The sequence below is a fragment of the Protopterus annectens genome, chromosome 5.part0 (assembly GCF_019279795.1).
Source record: "Protopterus annectens isolate FY-2018-M chromosome 5.part0, PAN1.0, whole genome shotgun sequence".
Taxonomy (NCBI): domain Eukaryota; kingdom Metazoa; phylum Chordata; order Ceratodontiformes; family Protopteridae; genus Protopterus; species Protopterus annectens.
Window position 1 is genome coordinate 1,484,723,317 of NC_056735.1, and position 17,179 is coordinate 1,484,740,495.

At 39.0% G+C, this 17,179-nt stretch overlaps 1 protein-coding gene across 1 annotated transcript in view; it reads left to right on the plus strand.

Annotated features, from left to right (window-relative positions):
- The window catches only part of TMEM135 (transmembrane protein 135), a 2,670,197-nt gene that overhangs the window by 2,512,505 nt on the left and 140,513 nt on the right, over window positions 1–17,179 (plus strand). The gene's annotated exons all lie outside the window — the stretch shown is intronic.

Here is a 17,179-nt window from a genome sequence, read left to right on the forward strand (position 1 = left end):
GAAGTTCATGTAAAACACAGCCTGGGATGTTGTCCAGTCCCATGGATGCTGTGTTTTTGGCTTTAGAGAGTGCAGCTTTTACCTGCGTAGTTGTGATTACAGGGACTCTGCATTCTTCCTGTATAGATATGGGCCCTTTAGGGGGTGAAAGGGGGGTAAAGTTAGCACTGAACCTATCTGCCAGGATGTTGGCAATATCAGTTGGTTCTGTAATTTGCATGCCATTGTGCTGTAACTCAGAGCAGATCTGGGTGTTGCCATTGAGATTTTTGACATAGCTATAGAATGCTTTGTGGCTGTCCCTAGAATCAGTAGTGATTTTGTTTTCGTAGCTAGCTTTGAAGGATCTTATAATGGACCTTAGCTTCTTACTGAGGCTGACCAGGGAGCTCCTCCACTCATGGGATTGTACTCTCTTTTGCAACAGTTTCTTCCTTCTGTTGTAGAGTTTGGTTATGGCAGGGGACCACCAGAATGGCTTCCTTTTTTTGGAGGATAGTGTCTTGGTTCTTTTTGGGATAGCACGATCCATGCACCTGTGTAAGTGCTTATAGAGTGCATTTGTGTAGGATTCAGCAGTCGTAACTGTATTGTCCACCTGCGTGGCTGTCATGAAGTTCGCCACTTCTGTCTTAAGAAGAATGAAGTTGGCTTTGGAGAAATTTTTCACCGTGGTTTCCTTAATGGGGTGTGGGGGCTGGATGTGGATATCTAGGGTGATTAGCTTATGGTCGGATCTGACCAATGAGGAGTTGACTTCAGATGGGAAACACTGGTCACGCATATTGGTATTGACTAGGTCTAGGATATTGTTGCCCCTGGTGGGGTGTGGATAAGTTGATCCAGGACATTGGAATTTGTGAATTCTAGAAAGCATTGTGCGAAGGAGTTGGTGCATGAGTTAATGGTGGGGTAGTTGAAATCGCCCATTATTAGGCTGTTTGGTTGAACCCTAATATTTCCAGTATATCAAGAAAAGATGAGTGGGAATCCTGAGGTATGGTGGGGGATCTCCAGCAAGCTACAATTTGGATTGCAGTTTTGCCCAGAGTTAGATGCACTTGGATAACCTCGGATGCATTATGCTGAGCAGCTAGCCTGGAGATGTGGATATCCTTAATGAATATGGACATACCTCCACCTTTGGTGTTCCAGTCCAGGTTAGGTGGCCAAAAAGTGTGGTATGAGTTATAGCCTGGTAGTGCAGGGGTGCTCTCTAGAGCCTTGAACCAGGTCTCAGTCACTGCACAGATATCGATGTTCTCCATTTTAAGGAGTGCCTCGAGGAAGTGCATTTTGAGATTTAGACTTCGAACATTGAGTAGCATTACCCTCACACTCTCATCACACTCTCTTAGAACATAAAAGTATAATTAATGGAGTACCACAGGGGTCAGTGCTGGGACCTCTTCTGTTTGGCATTTACTTTGCAGATATCTGGGCCAATATCCCAGAAATGTGGTTGATCAAGCTTGCTGATGACTGCAAGTTGGACACGGCTATCCCCTCATTTGCTGATACTAAATAGGTCCAACAAGGTATGGAATATACAAATACCTGGTGTACTGAAAACAGTCTCAAGTTAAATGGTAAAAAGTACAGTGTATTAGCATTTGGTAAAAAAAAAACTTTTTACAACCAATATGCTTTAAATGGTAATTTCTTTTAGAAAGATAAGTTCATAACAGACTTGGGCACTTATATGGTCAGTTTTCTCTCATTCAGTAATCATACTTCCATCTTAGTCAGGAAATCCTTCTGTCTGGCACAGTTAATTTCCAAGGTAATGTCTTTGTCATTTGAAGAAGCGATCCTGCCACTGTATTCTTCCATTATCTGACCTATCATTTAATACAATGCCCACTTTTGGGGTGTATAAATTGAAGCATATTGCTCAGCTTGAAATGCCCCAAAAGATATCTTAACCAAGAAAATCAAAGGCCTTAAATCTTTTTACTGTCCTGATAGATTAGCATGACTACCAGTATACACTCAGTAGTGTACAGGCTGCTTCAGAGTGACCTGTGTCTTGCTTTGGAGGAGACAGATCAACGAAGATAGTGTATGCAGATGATGTGGCACTACAGACAGACTCTGAACAAGAACTTTTGCAAAGGGTAGGGGAAGTGAAGCTATGTACAAGGACCCAATGACTCAAGTAAGAACAGTGTTCAGTCTCACACTGGGGTTCCTGGTGGGAACAGGTGTGCTTCATGGTTAAGCTCTGAGCCGGTCACCAGCAGTGGGCTAAGAGCTGAACCATGATGCACACCTGTTCTCTCTGGGAACCCCAGTGGGAGACTGAACACTGTTCTTACTAGATTCATTGGGTCCTTGCACATAGCTTGCACTAATTCTACCAAAGTTTCTGGAACTTTGAGCTACCACAAAACTGGCCAGATCAGCTTTTTTGGGACCTTGTCATATGATTTCTTTCCTGATCTCTGGCTTTTTCTCAACTATCTGTCTCACTGCAAACATCAGGTCAGCTGTGCTGCATCCTGGTCTGAATCTGAACTGCTCCTCTCCCATCTTACTTTCTACTACTCTGCATATTATTTTATCAGTCACCCTGTCCTCATGCAATACGACAGGAGTTTGATGCCTCTGTACTGCCCACAGTTGTGAATTTTTCCTTTGTTCTTGTATACTGGCACCATTATGCTTATTCTCCAGTCATCTGGGATACGCATTTCTCTTCACACTGCTATGTGTACCCTCAGGAGAAATGTCCCCCCTATTTCACCCAGCATGTTTGTCATATCTTCCTCATCTGCGCCTGCTGTTTTCCCTGGCTTCATTTTCCTTAGTGCTATTCTTGCTTCTTCTGTGGTGGTCTCCTCTTCCCCCATTGTAGGCTGTGTCTGGGGCAGTACATATTCTGTGGTGTTTTCTTCATTCAGAAGCTGTTGAAAGTACTCCTTCCCGTCTGCAGTCTGATGTCCTGTGGACTCATGATTTGTTTTTTGCTGGCATCTCTTATGAAGGGTGTCTGACTGTCTTCTTTATCTTTCTGTCTATGCCTTGCAACCTGATATAGTTTTTTTGTGCCATCTTCTGATTCACTTTCCAGAAGTAGAGTGCCTCTGATACCTTCTTCTTGACTATTGCAACTCCTTGTTTAGCCTCTTTGTTAGTCAACTTGTATTTTTTCCTAGCCTGGTCCATCTTTTTTTATCCCCACTTTCCCCTGCACTCCTCCTTTCTTTTGCTGACTTCTTGGACTTCTGAATTCCACCATCAGTTGCTGTTTTGAGATACTACCATTCCTTTTCAACTCTACAACTTTCCTCTTCTTCTTGAGTTGCTAGAGCTCTAAATAATTCCTTAAACTGTTGTGCTTTCTCTCCAGTTAACTTCCAGGTCTTCAGCCTGTTCTCCATTAATCTTAGAGCCTTCTGTGACTACTGCTTGCAGCAATCAGTGGTTTATGCTGTGGGCCCAGTGTTTTACTGGGTATGACTTTGCAATTGCTGATTCTACCCCATTACCCTTTCCTTACTAGGAGGAAGTCTACCTGAGTTGCATGTTCACCACTCTTGCATGTCTCTCTTTCTGAACTATGTGCTGGCTGCTGTTAAGCCATTTGCCAGAAATAAGTCTAGAATGGCCTCCTCCTCTTTATTTTTGCCCAACCCTTGTGGACTTAGGCAGTCCCCCTACCTTGTTCTGACTGTCCTGATATGTGCATTCAAGTCACCCATTGTTAACACCAATTCATGTTGTTCCACTTTATCTAGTAGATCCTGCAAGTCTTGTCTATATGCACTATTTTCCTCACTATTTCAGCCCTGCTGTGAACAATGGCTGAGATTAAGAATACTGCCCTATTAGGCTGGAGTCTGATTGGCGTGGGTCTATCACTAATTCTGAAGACATCCTTCACTGCCTTCTGAAGTCTCTCTTTCACCACAATTCCCACACCATTTGTAGCCTGTCCTTCCCTCCTGAGTAGTAGACTGGGGATTCCAAGCCAAGTGGCTTTGCTGCACTGCCCCTTCCATCTTATCTCTTCAGTACATAGGATGTCCAGCCTTCTCCTTACCATCATGTCATCTACTTCCAAGCTCAGTCCTGTTAACGAGTCTACACTGAGTGTAGCAATTCTTAGCTGATGTTTGGCAGGTTGACTGGTTTTATGTCCAGCTTTCACTCAACGGAGGTATCTCAGGTAACCCAAGCTGGGCAACTGGACACTGGCCAGCCAGTAGCTTATTGACTCAGGGCTGTATGGTAGGTGTAGACCTTAGAGATTATGTCAGCTGCTGCTGTTATCAAGAGAGGTTACTAACTCAATATTTTCCAAGCCTGTGGAATAAGTTACCACGAAAGGTCGAACAGAGTACTACTTTGACTAACTTTAAGGCTAGTCTTGATGATTAGATGGGTGGGCATAAATTTGCCTAAGGATTGTCATGTGTAGCCCTACTCTTTTTCTAAGGTAAAGTGCTTGAAAAGAGAGGCATGCAGTTTTATGCTTAAAAAGTTAGGCATGAACTTTTAAGTGTCTACTTAAAGGTGTATATAGCAAAGTATCTTATGGCCCTCATTATTGCCTGCCTAGTGTTGTTCCCCTCTTCCCATATGAGCTCTGGCTGTGACCAGTCCTTAAGCTTCTTCAATTCTGCTGGTACTGTCTGGGATTCATCTCAACCTAAGGCCCGTCAAAGAGGATTCTCACAGATGTAACAGATATGCTTTTACTGTGTCACATGATCTGACATAAGTCCTTCCTGATTGGTCAGGAATAATTTCCTGCAGTTTCCCTGTGTATAAGTGGTTCTTCTGTTAGTTGTTGCTTTTAGAGTTACCTGAAATTTCTGCAAGTGTATATTCTCATATAACGTGCTTTAATAATGTGTAGCCAAATCTCCTTTGCCATTTCTTGATTTGCAAATGTATGTGCTCACTCATGTAGTCAGTGCCTTAGCTGGGCATACAAACCTTTCTGGACATGGGGTGTTGTCAAAAAGTTCCTAATTTATGATTGATGAATTCTAGCCCAAATTAGGACCCATGAAAGAGAGTCATCTAGTAGTGTTTATATTTTGAGGGTGTGGATGTGTGTGTGTGTGTGTGTGTGTGTGTGTGTGTATGTATAAATGTGTGTATATTTGTGTGTGTGCACATATATATATATATATATATATATATATATATATATATATATATATATATTATCTGTGTGTGTGTGTGTGTATATATATATATATATATATATATATATACACACACACACACACACACACACACACACACACACACTGTGTGTGTTATTAATGGTCAATGTGCAGAAACACAGATTTTCAAAACATTGATGTCTGCACATTAAAACCCACTTGCAAAGAAAATGTGAGAAGGAAAATGGCAAAAAAGGAAGGAAAATACTTTCCTTTTCTGATCAAACAATAAAAAAGAAACCAATACTCCTATATTACAGACAGGCACGCAGAGTTTGTCAGAATACTGACACTTTTAGGGAAAGGGTATTTGTTAAGGTAGTATGTCTGGCTGGGGTTAGGGGGCAGACACTTGAGGAAGGTATGTTAACCCTAATCCTGCTGCGGTCCTTAACCCCTGCCCAACACATTACCTTACCAAAAACCTTTTCCTTATTAAACATGACAAGAAAAGACACACACACACACACACACACACATATATACCTTGCAAACTGTCACCTAGCTTAACCTTAACTCTAACCATAAATCCCAGGCAGTTGCACAAATACTACAAAACACATACACACACACCACCAAACATATATACCATGAAAACTATCAACTAATTTAACTGTAACTAACCCTAAATCCCAAGGACTTGCAAAAACACTGCAAAACATACAAATGCAACTAAAGGTATCCCCTACCCTTCCCTTAATCTAACTCTGACCCCAAAACCCTGTTTACCCGCACACATGCATAACTCCTAAACTTGCAGAACTTAATGATCCAACATGCAGTGTGTGCTGACAATATAAACATTTGACTTAAAGGGCACCTTGTACTCTTTGCCAAATAAATACACATTTGACAAAGTGTACAGAAAATATGTAACTGTGTATGTGCTCACACACACGTCATCCAATCATCTGTGCAAAGGGCAGATATGTGCACAGTGTGCATAAAGCAAAACAACTAAAAAGGCAGTAAAAAACAAGTTTATTCACAAAGACACTAGCACTTTGGCAGACACCTGCCTTCTAGGAGTACCTTAGTTACAGATCTCTTTAATGTGGAATTATTTAGATGGCTTTTACTTCTGCAGAGATTTTGCATATTTACTGATATTGATGGACTGTAAAGACAGAAGTTTGAGTAGACTTTTATGATGGAAATATTCTGAATTGGGCAGTTTTGTCATTATTGGTTCATACATTTTGTTTCTTTCTTTATTAAAGAATGTTTACCACTACAAATTTAAAGCACATTCTAACAAGTGGTGCTGTAGTATACAAGGAATATAAATGAATAGAATTAGAAAGGTGAATCAAAGAATAAATACATGTATGCATGGCCCTCAAAAAGTGTGCAAGGAGCCTATGGTTTGAAAACAGCCCAAAAGTAAACTTAATCCTCCACTGGCCAGATGCATTTTCTATGAATGTGGGTTTTCGTGCTGTCTTAATGAATGTGAGTTTCAAGGGCCGAGAAGTTTATTGCTCATGCTAAGTCTGTTTTCATTGTGAGACTGTATTGTTTGTTTAGCAAATGGCTATCTGTGCTATTTTATTTAGATATATTGTAATCATTGTAGAAGCAAATAAGAGAACAGTATGCACACTGATAGATTTGAACAGTATGTATGGTAACTTGTGAGAAATAGCCAAACAGTGGAATGACTGAGGAGAGGTCTGCTGCTTGGGGGGGGCAGGGCATTGCTGCAGAAGGGGCTGCTCTGGAGGGCCAGTCTATTACCCTGCCTAGGGCCATATTTCACCATGATCCGGCTCTGGTATTTAAAGTAGGAAATACGTACGCAAAGGTAGTTGCAGTTTAACTACATTACAAGGTATATTTTTTCCTATGCATTTAAACAATTTAAAGAAATGACTGGAGTGGCTTTCTTGGGGATTGACCTACCTGTGGGTATAGCTCATATAGGGTGTTTCGTAAGTGTGGTGTGGTGGGGCTTAAGGGGTGCCGGAACACTACTTCGCCTAGAGTGCCATTTTTGCTAAGACCGGCCCTGGCAATTCGAATGTCACAACCAGCAATGAGGTGCGCAACTGTTTCCAATTCTGTTTTACAAAACCTACATTTGTCTGTTTCTCCCACATATTCAATGGACTTTGTAAACCAACGTGTACGTAGCCCACTATCTTGGGCCACCAATATTAACCTTTTATCTCTTGGTCTGAATTCGCCTCTCCTTAACCATTCCTGAGTTCTATCCTGATCAACATGAGGTTCTTCCAGAATTTTTCTATACTTGCAACTATATTTATGCATTTTCCACATTTCTTGCCTTCTCATCTGGTCCTTTACCTTATATTCTTTCTTTTTGGCTGTACATGTACATTAATGTCCAAGGAGGATAATTGGGAACTTGAAGAATGTCAAATATGCTTGGGTAATTGGACTGGCTCTTGTAGTTGGATCTCTTGCCTTCTCCAAATATTATTTTAACAGCTGGTGGTCTGTCTAGCTCATTTAAAAGTGTCATTTATTACAGCTGCATATAATTAAGCACAAAATGCCGCTCTTAATTTAATGGAGACTTTGTGGTTAATATACTGTAACCTGTGATTTAATGGAAGGCCATGGTATCAGGGTTTTAAGATGGTGTATTGTATTAAGCTTTCCAGAGTTTAGTGATTATTGGACTATGAGCATGAACGAAGGGGAGAAGTGTCAGCAAACATATTAAGAAGGCCGAAGAGGCCTCAGTGTAAAACTAAATTCAAGGAATTTGCTTATTCCAGATACATAGCATAGTTACTGGAATTAGAAGCAAGCCATAAATGAGACAGACAGGCAGTGATGTTATTAGCTGGCAGTGGTGAACAACATGACATTTCTTAACAAGGGAGGTGATATTTTTTATAACTTATCATATTTTTTTTTCATTAAATACTGGTGTTTGGATTTGCATTGCTGATCATTTTGGACAGGCTGCATAGTATTTAATTGATTATTGGAAGTTGCAGATGTACTCACAGGAGCAGTGACACATCTGCCTGGGCTCTGGGTTGTGCTGCATCTTGGGTGGTTTTCAGTTCATTATTACAAAATGAGCATTTGAATTCAGTAGCGGGAATTTCTGTGAGATCCAAGTGAGTCTGATTAACAGCATTTAATTAATTTTATTTATTTATTCATTTTACATTTGTTTACCGGGAAACTCCGACTGGACACAGGTCCATTTTCAGCGGAGGCCTGGGGAGAAAAGCTGCACATTACAATACATTACATGAGAGTAAAAAGAAGTAGAACATACATACATATGGCGTATATACACATCAGGACAACATGCTGGTCATTAACAAACATACATATAGCATTATATACACACAACAGGACATCATGCTAGTGATTAACATTTCTTACAGTAGACAGTCAGAGGTACATTTTTTTTTCTTTTGCAGTTATATGTTTTGTAAGATAAATCTATACGGGTTTGGAAGCTTTCAGGGGAGAAACTGTTTATACATGGCTGTTCCCTGACAAATTCTGTTAATATGTATTAGCCTGGTGAGTGGCATGAGCATAGCCAGTTACTTAGATAGTGGGTTTTCAGGAGTTTTTTGAATTGACTAAAGGAGGTGGTAGAAGTTATTTGGCTTGGTAGTGTGTTCCAGGTTTTGGCAATGGTGCTGGCAAAGAGGGACTTACCAGCTTCGTTTTTATGTTTGATGACAGTTATGAGGTTTTGGTTACTAGATCTTAAGGCTCTAGAGGGAATGTGGGGCTGAATTAGGTGCTGAAATGCTGGAGTTATCTCAGGAAGGTAGTAGAGTTTGTGCACTACAGAGAGTTGATTGAGTAGAAGTATATGAGGCAACTCAAGGCATTTGAGTTGCTTAAGGGATAGACAATGGTGGGACCTATATGAGGCTTCAGTAGCAAACTTGGCAATCTTGTTGTAGCAAGATTCCATTTTATTTAGATCAGTTTGGCGGAGATTGGTCAAGATGGGAGAGGCATAGAGGAGGGTGGATAGAAGATGAGACCTTGCGATGGCTACTTTGGTGCTTTATGTCATAAACTGTTCCTGTAGAGGAGACCAAGTTTTTTATTAACTTTCTTAATGGTTTGTGCTATGTGGATGTCGAATCTCAGGTTATTGTCTATTTCTATGCCTAGCAGTTTAGTGTGTGTGGTTGGACTGATTTGAATGTTTTCTTTGGAGCTAATTTCTGATATAATAATTAATTAATTAATTAATTAATTAATTAATTAAATATTAATAATAATATAATATAATTATCCTTACCATCTGTCAGTACTTATGTCAACTTACTTTAAAGGTAAGTAAAGATAATTTAGTCAATTCCAGAAGACCGCATAGGATTTAGTCTGTTGTTGCAAGTAAAAGTCACTAACAATGATAAAGTAGACGGAAAAATATCCAGTTTTGTTTGTGTCTTTCGGCTTGATTGGCAGTGAATTTTTATGGTGCTGAGTTGCCAGCCCGATACCCAACCTTCAAAGAAGGCACACCCATTCACGCACGCACCTACCTGCATGTGTTTAACATCACTCGAATGGGGAGGATATGTAGACTCCACACAGAAGGCGCTCATATCCAGTTTATTAATATAAATTAAAATGTGCATAGAGTAATGGAGAATCATGTAGGATCCAAATAAATCCAAACAAATTTGACAACTGGCTGTATATAACACCATTTTACAGTTATTAATGACTTCAGTTTGCCTTAAGTAAATGAAAATGTTCACAGAGTAAGGTGCTTGATGGGAACTGCAGTGTTTTAGGCATTTTATGGTACATGGTATAACAAGAGGTATACTTTTTTTTGTTTTTGCCATAACGTTGATACTAAGCTGTGTTTTGCTGCATTTTTATATGAAGATCCAGGCCATTGTCAGGGCAACAGGTCACCCTTATCATCCAACAGAGCATGGTTTTAATGATGAGAGGAGAAAGTAAAAATAAAGAAAGGAAAGAAAATGAAAAAAGAAAATAAGGAAGTGTCGAAGTAGAAAAAGGTAGAAAAGTAAGGATAAATTTACTTAAAAGAATTTGTGTTAGCTATATTTCTAATTTTGACATCAGTATAGTAAGTTATTAATGTTCAGGCTTAATAGTTTAGCATTATTATGTTTTGTGTAATTGGTAGTTCCACTTTTGAGTGAAATTTTCTTTCAACTGATTAAGGAATGTTGTAGCATTTATTATTTCTTTCTTAATCTATTCACACTTGATTACTTGGCTATAGCACGAATCCTAGTGGTTAGATTTTAGGCTCAAACTATGCAGTTCGGAAATAACAGGTAACTAAGAGTGCAATTAAGATCTAAGATAAATTGAGCATGTAATAACAGCACTGCAGTATAAATACACTGTGAAAATACAGAGTCAAGTCTTAGTAATCTAACTTTAGTTGCAAATATAACTGTGTGGAAAAATAGTAAAGACAAGATATGCAAAGATTATAAAGCATTAGAAAAGAAGCAAAGCCATAGCTGAAATGGCTGTGTTGAGCATTGCATAATCAAAAGCATGAAGTTGTTAGGTTGTGTTGTCTTGACTGAAGCGTTTAAATTTGCTTTGATAAGGTGTGCTTTAAGTTGTGGTCTGAAATTAGAGTAGTTAGTAAGGTCTTATAAGCAGTTGGGCACAGGAGGACAAAGCTGGGAACAAAGACGTAGAAGCTGTGGTTAGTACATTGTAGCTTTATCCTCTCTGTTTGAAGACTAAATTCTGATTGAGAGTCAGATCTAAGGTTTTAGGTGAGTGTGGTGGTGACCAGATTTGTAGCTGCTGGAGTCATCATCAATTCCCTATTTCCCATTTTTTACATGAAGTTGGGATGTCACATGTGACCAAATCACCTAGGTGCAATACACACACACACACACACACACACACACACACACACACACACACACACACACACACACACACACACACACACACATATATATCCATGTGTGCGCAGCAAGTAGGAGATTAGGTCTTTGTTTAAATGGTAACCAACCAGTTTTCGAAATGATGTTGTTAGTGATGATGTTGATAGTGGTGTTCTGACATATGGGCATTTGCAATGAACCAACAAATTTGTTTGGAGAGATGTCAGGTTTTTGCTGGGTGAAGCTCCAGTTAAAGGAAGTCTGTACTTGAGCTTGGAAAGGAATATTCCTTTTCGTATAGTAGTTTATACTGGTGGGGAGAAGTAATGGGAGATCTTCAATGCCCAAAAGACTAGGTTGTTAATATTGGTCTTGCTAGATTCCTAAGTATTTGAGGGTGTCTGTTCAATTTGTTTATTTATTCATATTTGTTTACCTGGGTAATATACTGATCAATATGTTTATTATTTTTTTTTATTTATTTGTAATGGACTGATGAATATTGACCATTTTCAGGTTCAGCTTGGTTTTTCTTTGTGTCTTATGAGGGTGGTGATGGGGGCTGTTGCAGTTTGTGAGGTTTTTCTAAACCTATAATTTTGGTTTTCTTAGAATTAAATAGTAGTTCTTTGGTGCTGGGGGTGTGAGAGATGGTCCTTTTTAAGTAACTGTGTGGGAGAGGCTAGACCTATATTACATTATCATCATCATCGTATAATATCATGAGTAGATCATTTTGCTTTTTTTTAATGAATATGGAGAAAAGTAGGGAGCAAGGATAGAATCTTGAGGTACCTCTTTGATGATGGAAACCTCGTTTGATAAGGATGCTACAGTCTTCAGCCTAAAGCATCTATTTTAAGGAAGTTTTAGAACCCTTCTGAAGCTCTGGGGATAACTCCAATTTCAACCATGTTTTCTAGGAGAATGGCATGCTCTACTAAAGGCTGTCTGGCCCACTGGAAGCATCTAGTGCAGTAATTCCCAAAACTGTGGTCCGCAGACAGCCAGGAGTCCGTATGGTAATTTGTAAGGGTCCGTGCATCCTCTTCTGCAGCATCCCAGTGACTGACTTTGCTGTAGTAAAAAAAAGAAGAAAACAGCAAGACTTCCATGTTTGCGGCTGAGCAGCTTAATTTCCGCATTCGTGGCTAAACAGCTTCTTGCCCTTACAAAAAGGAAGAAGAAGACCTAATAACATCTGAATTTGTGACTGAGGCTGAGTAGCTGCTTGCTTGCCCTGTGTTTTCTGCCTGATAGTTGGAACTTGGAGGGAAATTTAAATGAACTGTCCTGTTCCCTCCATGTTACAGTGGTGGATTTAGGCTGGCCGCAGAGACGTGCACCTCTTCCTAGCATCGCAAAGCTGATCCTGAAGACCTTGTTGCAGCAATTCATGAGCGAGTGTTGGAAGACCCTGAAAGTGTTTTTTTTTTTTTTTGTTAAGCAACGTTTGAGTAAATCCTAAGCAGATTTTCGCAGAATGTCTGGATTTTTGCCTCATATTTTTGGTCTGTTTCTCATAAAATAGTGTTTTTCTGGCAAATCCCTGGCAAATCATTGAGGACTGAAGTCAGAAAATAATGGCAGGCATTTGAGCTTTAGACTTCATATCCTAAATTCAGAAAATTCATATTAATGCAAAACTTGTTCTATCAACTTTCTAAGTTTGAAAGAGCAATATTTAAAAGGTGTCCCTATTTTTTGGCCTTTGTCCCCCCATTATTTGTGAGTTTGTCCAAGTTTCTTGCTCTAATCTAGTCAAAGTCTAAGAGCTTGAGAGGTATGTGGTGTAAGAGGGAAGTAGAGGGTATATGTGTGTGTCACACCTCTCAACTGTACAAATTTTCACAGAATGTCCAGATTTATGCCTTATATTTTTGGTCTGTTCCTTATAAAAATTGCCTTTTTTGACAAATAATTAGGATGATTAAAGTTACTAAAACTAAATAATGACACGCATTTGAGTTTCAGACTTCATATCCGTCAGAAAAATGCATTCTAACACATCCTGTTATTCTAGCAACTTTTTTATGTTTATAAGAGCACTATTTAAAATGTGTCCCTAGTTTTGGGCCTCCCCCCCCCATTATGACAGACTTTGTTCAGAATTTTTGTTCTAAGAGGTTGAGATGTATGGTGTGTGTGTGTGTGTGTGTGTGTGTGTGTAAGAGGAAGGGGGGGAGGTGTATGCGTGTTAGAAGGAAGGTAGCATACTCCTCAACTATCCAGGTTATGTCCAGAGTTTTGCCCCATATTTTTGTCTGTTCCTCATAAAAAGTTTTGAAGTTGCTAAATAATGACAGACATTTGAGTTTTAGACTTCTTATCCATAGAAAAATGCATACCAATACAAATCCTGTTATTCCACCAATTATATAAGTTCATGAGAGCAGTATTTATAATTTATCCCTATTTATTTTAGGCTTTGTCCAGATTTCTTGCACTAAGAGGTTGAGGTGTGTGTGAGAAAGTGAAATACCCTAGTTAGGGTTAGCAGGTGGTTATTAATTTGCTTAGGCTCAAACCCAGTACTTTAGCTACAAGGAAAGAAGATCCTGATTCTTACCCCAACTACTAACGTTGCATTTTTCAAGGAACCAAGTTTCAGGTGCATTTTTCAAGGAATTTACTTTCAAGTGCATTTTCAAGAAATTGACTGTTTTGTTTAGCAAATTATATCACTATTGTGGTATAGGAATTTAAAGCAGTGTTAGTAACACAACAGGTATGTTTTGATGCAGAAGGCTGTGGGTTCTGCTCCCACACCATGTAGATGGACTGCTGATACTGTGTTGTATTTTAAGGGGGTGTGGTGCTGCAGTCCTGGGTATGTCCTCCTTTAGATGAGATGCCTAGTAACTATGAACCTGTTTTCAGTTTGCCATCCATTCCCCGGTCTATTGCAATGTTACCAGTTTACCATTTTTAATGTAAAATAGGCAATTTATTATTCAAAGGTAGCAGGCACTGAATTTGTTGCTGAAACACTGAAATATAATTTTTTTTTTTTAAATCAAATGTTGCTTTATTTTTATTAATTATTCATTAATAGTCTAAAAACACAATCCAAAATATAGGGGTCCACCAAAATATTTCCTTTATAAAAGGGGTCTTCCAGCTTGCATAGTTTCAGAACCACTAATGTAGTGGGATTTGTTCTAATAGCAGTTTAATGTCTTTTGCTTTGATTTGTTTAAAGTAGAAAGGTGGAAGGTAAAGTGGTGAGGCTGGTTGAAGGGAGGATGAAGAGGTTGCTGAATTCAGAGAATATCGGAAAGGGGAGAGTTAGCTTTGAGAGCACTGTATAGTGTTTTGGGGTTGTTTGGGTTTCTGTGACCTACTTTTACTATGAAGTAAACTTTCTCAATTGTCACAGAAACCCAAGCATATTTTCGAGAGTGTAAAAGAGAAATTTGCTTTGTTCTGTGGAGATGGACCTTGTGGCCCCTTATAGATTATTTGGCTAGGTAAGAACTCCTCATAATGACTTTGATTTGGAACTATAGAGTTAACACTGAAGTTTTCATCTGAGCCACCTTGAATAGTTGTGCTTTTTTGTAATGTGTCGAACTGTTTGTTTTTTACTTGTTTGTAAACAATGTTGTTGGCTATCTCAGTCTATAATAGTTTAGGTAGCATTTACATTCCAACCAGTGTAGTTTTTGGAGGGCTACACAGTGATGTGTTTTGTTTGGTAGTTTAGCAGCAAATGTTATTATTTTATGACAGCATTGCTGAAGTTTACCTTGTACAGTTTTCTGCAGATTTGGCAGGCTGGGAAAGAGTGTTGTATTTGTGGTTGGCTACATTGCCTTGTTTGTGAGATATGATTTAATTTTATTTTGTTTTATAAAACATACGTAATTTATTATTTTTGTGTATGATACATTATACGGTAATCATTTTTATCTTGTCATTGATAATTATACCTAATAACTTGCAGAAGGTTAACTTATTCCCTTGTTTGATTGCTATGATATGTAATTCTCATGGTTGATTTTCATGAATTGTTACAAGTAAATTCAGTGAGCACTTTCTTTGTTTGAGGCACAGAATTAATACTACATACAGCAGAAAAATGAGCATAGTAATGCGCTTTTAGAAATTGCCCTAATGGGAAAGCACAGTGCTTTGCTTTCAGAAACTGTCCTAATGTGAAAAATAAAGGTTAAATACTACAGAAAACGACTTGCTTGTTAAGTCTTGCATATGTGCCTATCAAATCAGCTTTATCACAAAGCCCAAAAATAATAAAATATACTATAATTACTTCAGAAAATTAAAAGTGAAAACTAACGTTAATACGTGCTTAACAAACAAGGAAACTTTGCCATAAGACAATCCAAACATATTTAAAAAGAAAGTGTTATTGTAACTTCACAGTAAGCAAAGATGTGGCAGAGTTCTATGGCTACAGAACAAAATGTCAATTAATTACAGGTATGATAACTGCTGCCCCACCCCCCAAAAATTTCAAATTTGTTAAGGCCATGTGATGCAGCTGGTTATTTTCTGCAGTTAATTAAGGAAAACTTAAATAAACTCTGTCAGGTGCAGTAGGTAAAACCCCTGTGTTTTTTTTTTGGTTTATGTTTCTTTTGCACTGATGATCAGCTGTTTCCAAGTCCTATACTTAACCCCTGGTTCAATCAGGCCTGCCTTAACCTCCCTCTGGCTAACCCAACCTATGTCTTGGGGTGATGAGGAAATCAAGAAACCTGGATCAGCATTGTTTTTTTTTTAATTTTTCACACATTATGTGCATGCCCAGTAACATCCTGAGGATGGGATATGCAGTGGGTGTCAGTGCTAAAGTGTTCCTCACTTTTGAATTGCAGTATGCCCTGACCAGCCTCAAACAGCACAGTGTGGTTGTTTTTTTTCAGTTTCTGCCAGGAATTTCAGGCAATGGGAGTGTGCTTTATGCGGGTCTGTATTAGGTCACCAAACTGGTATTCTGGCGAACACCTATTCAGCGACTCGTAATCAGCGAAACTCGTTTCAGCGATTCACTGAATTCACTAAGGGCAACAAAATAATTGCCCAAATCACAATGGACAACTACAGAACTTTGCCCTTTTCTCCACTGTAGTGTGATCTTGGAGTTGGTATATAGAGTTAGGGGGTGTGGGCGTCTTCACCCCCCACTTGGGTGAGTTTGAGTCAACTGAAAATTGGTTTGTTGTGCTTCAGGCAACTATTTTGTTGCTCTTAGTAAACTCCATGAATTACTGATGCAATTTTCATTGATTACAGGTTGCTGAATAGGTGTTCGCCAGAATACTATTTCGGTGAACTAATATAGACCCGCCTTATGCATGTGTACCCCATTCCCATCTTCCCTTCCTGCTTCATCAAGTACCCAAGCTACAATTCGAACTTGAGCCACCTGGACCATAGTCAGGGCTTCATCCCTTTGTGTCACCATGAACACATCCCTGGTATGTGTTGGCAAGCTGCAGTTCATGGAGTGTTGGGGGGGGGGTCACATCAAACCCAAATAGTTTTTGATCCATTAGCCTAATCACTATTCAATGTAAAATTTTAAGAATTGTCACACTGGAACTTACCCAAAATGCCACAGGAGACCTGCTTCTGTTAGAAATGGGATGGAATGATTAGAGCTTGCCCTCTGGCTCTCATTGCATTCTTTGCAGAGATAAAAGCAGCACTTGATGAAAGACTGACAGTGCATGCTGCTTATCTTGACTTTGCTAAGGCACTCAACACTCTTCCTCATAAGAGGATAATTGACATATTAATTGCCCATCCATACACAGTTCAGTGAGCAAAATGCTGGTTAAGCAACAAAATACTGCATTTCAGAATGGGAAAGTTACCTTTTCACCCCTTTTGGAATTACCGTTGATGTCCCACAGGACTCTATAGTGGGGCCACTTCTTTTGGGATCTTTTTCTCAGATATTAAAAAGGAAAGTGAGTTTTTATAACTAGAAACGCCAAAGATTACAGATTAAGTAGCTTGTTTACTTCAGTAAAAGATGCTGAACTTCTCCAAGATGTTTTCAAAGAATAGATATCGGGTGTAAAAATAATTACCCTACCTTTCAAGTTTAGAAATATAGCATTGTAAACCTTACCAAAAATGGCATGAATTATGATTACAAAATGAAAGGTAAAG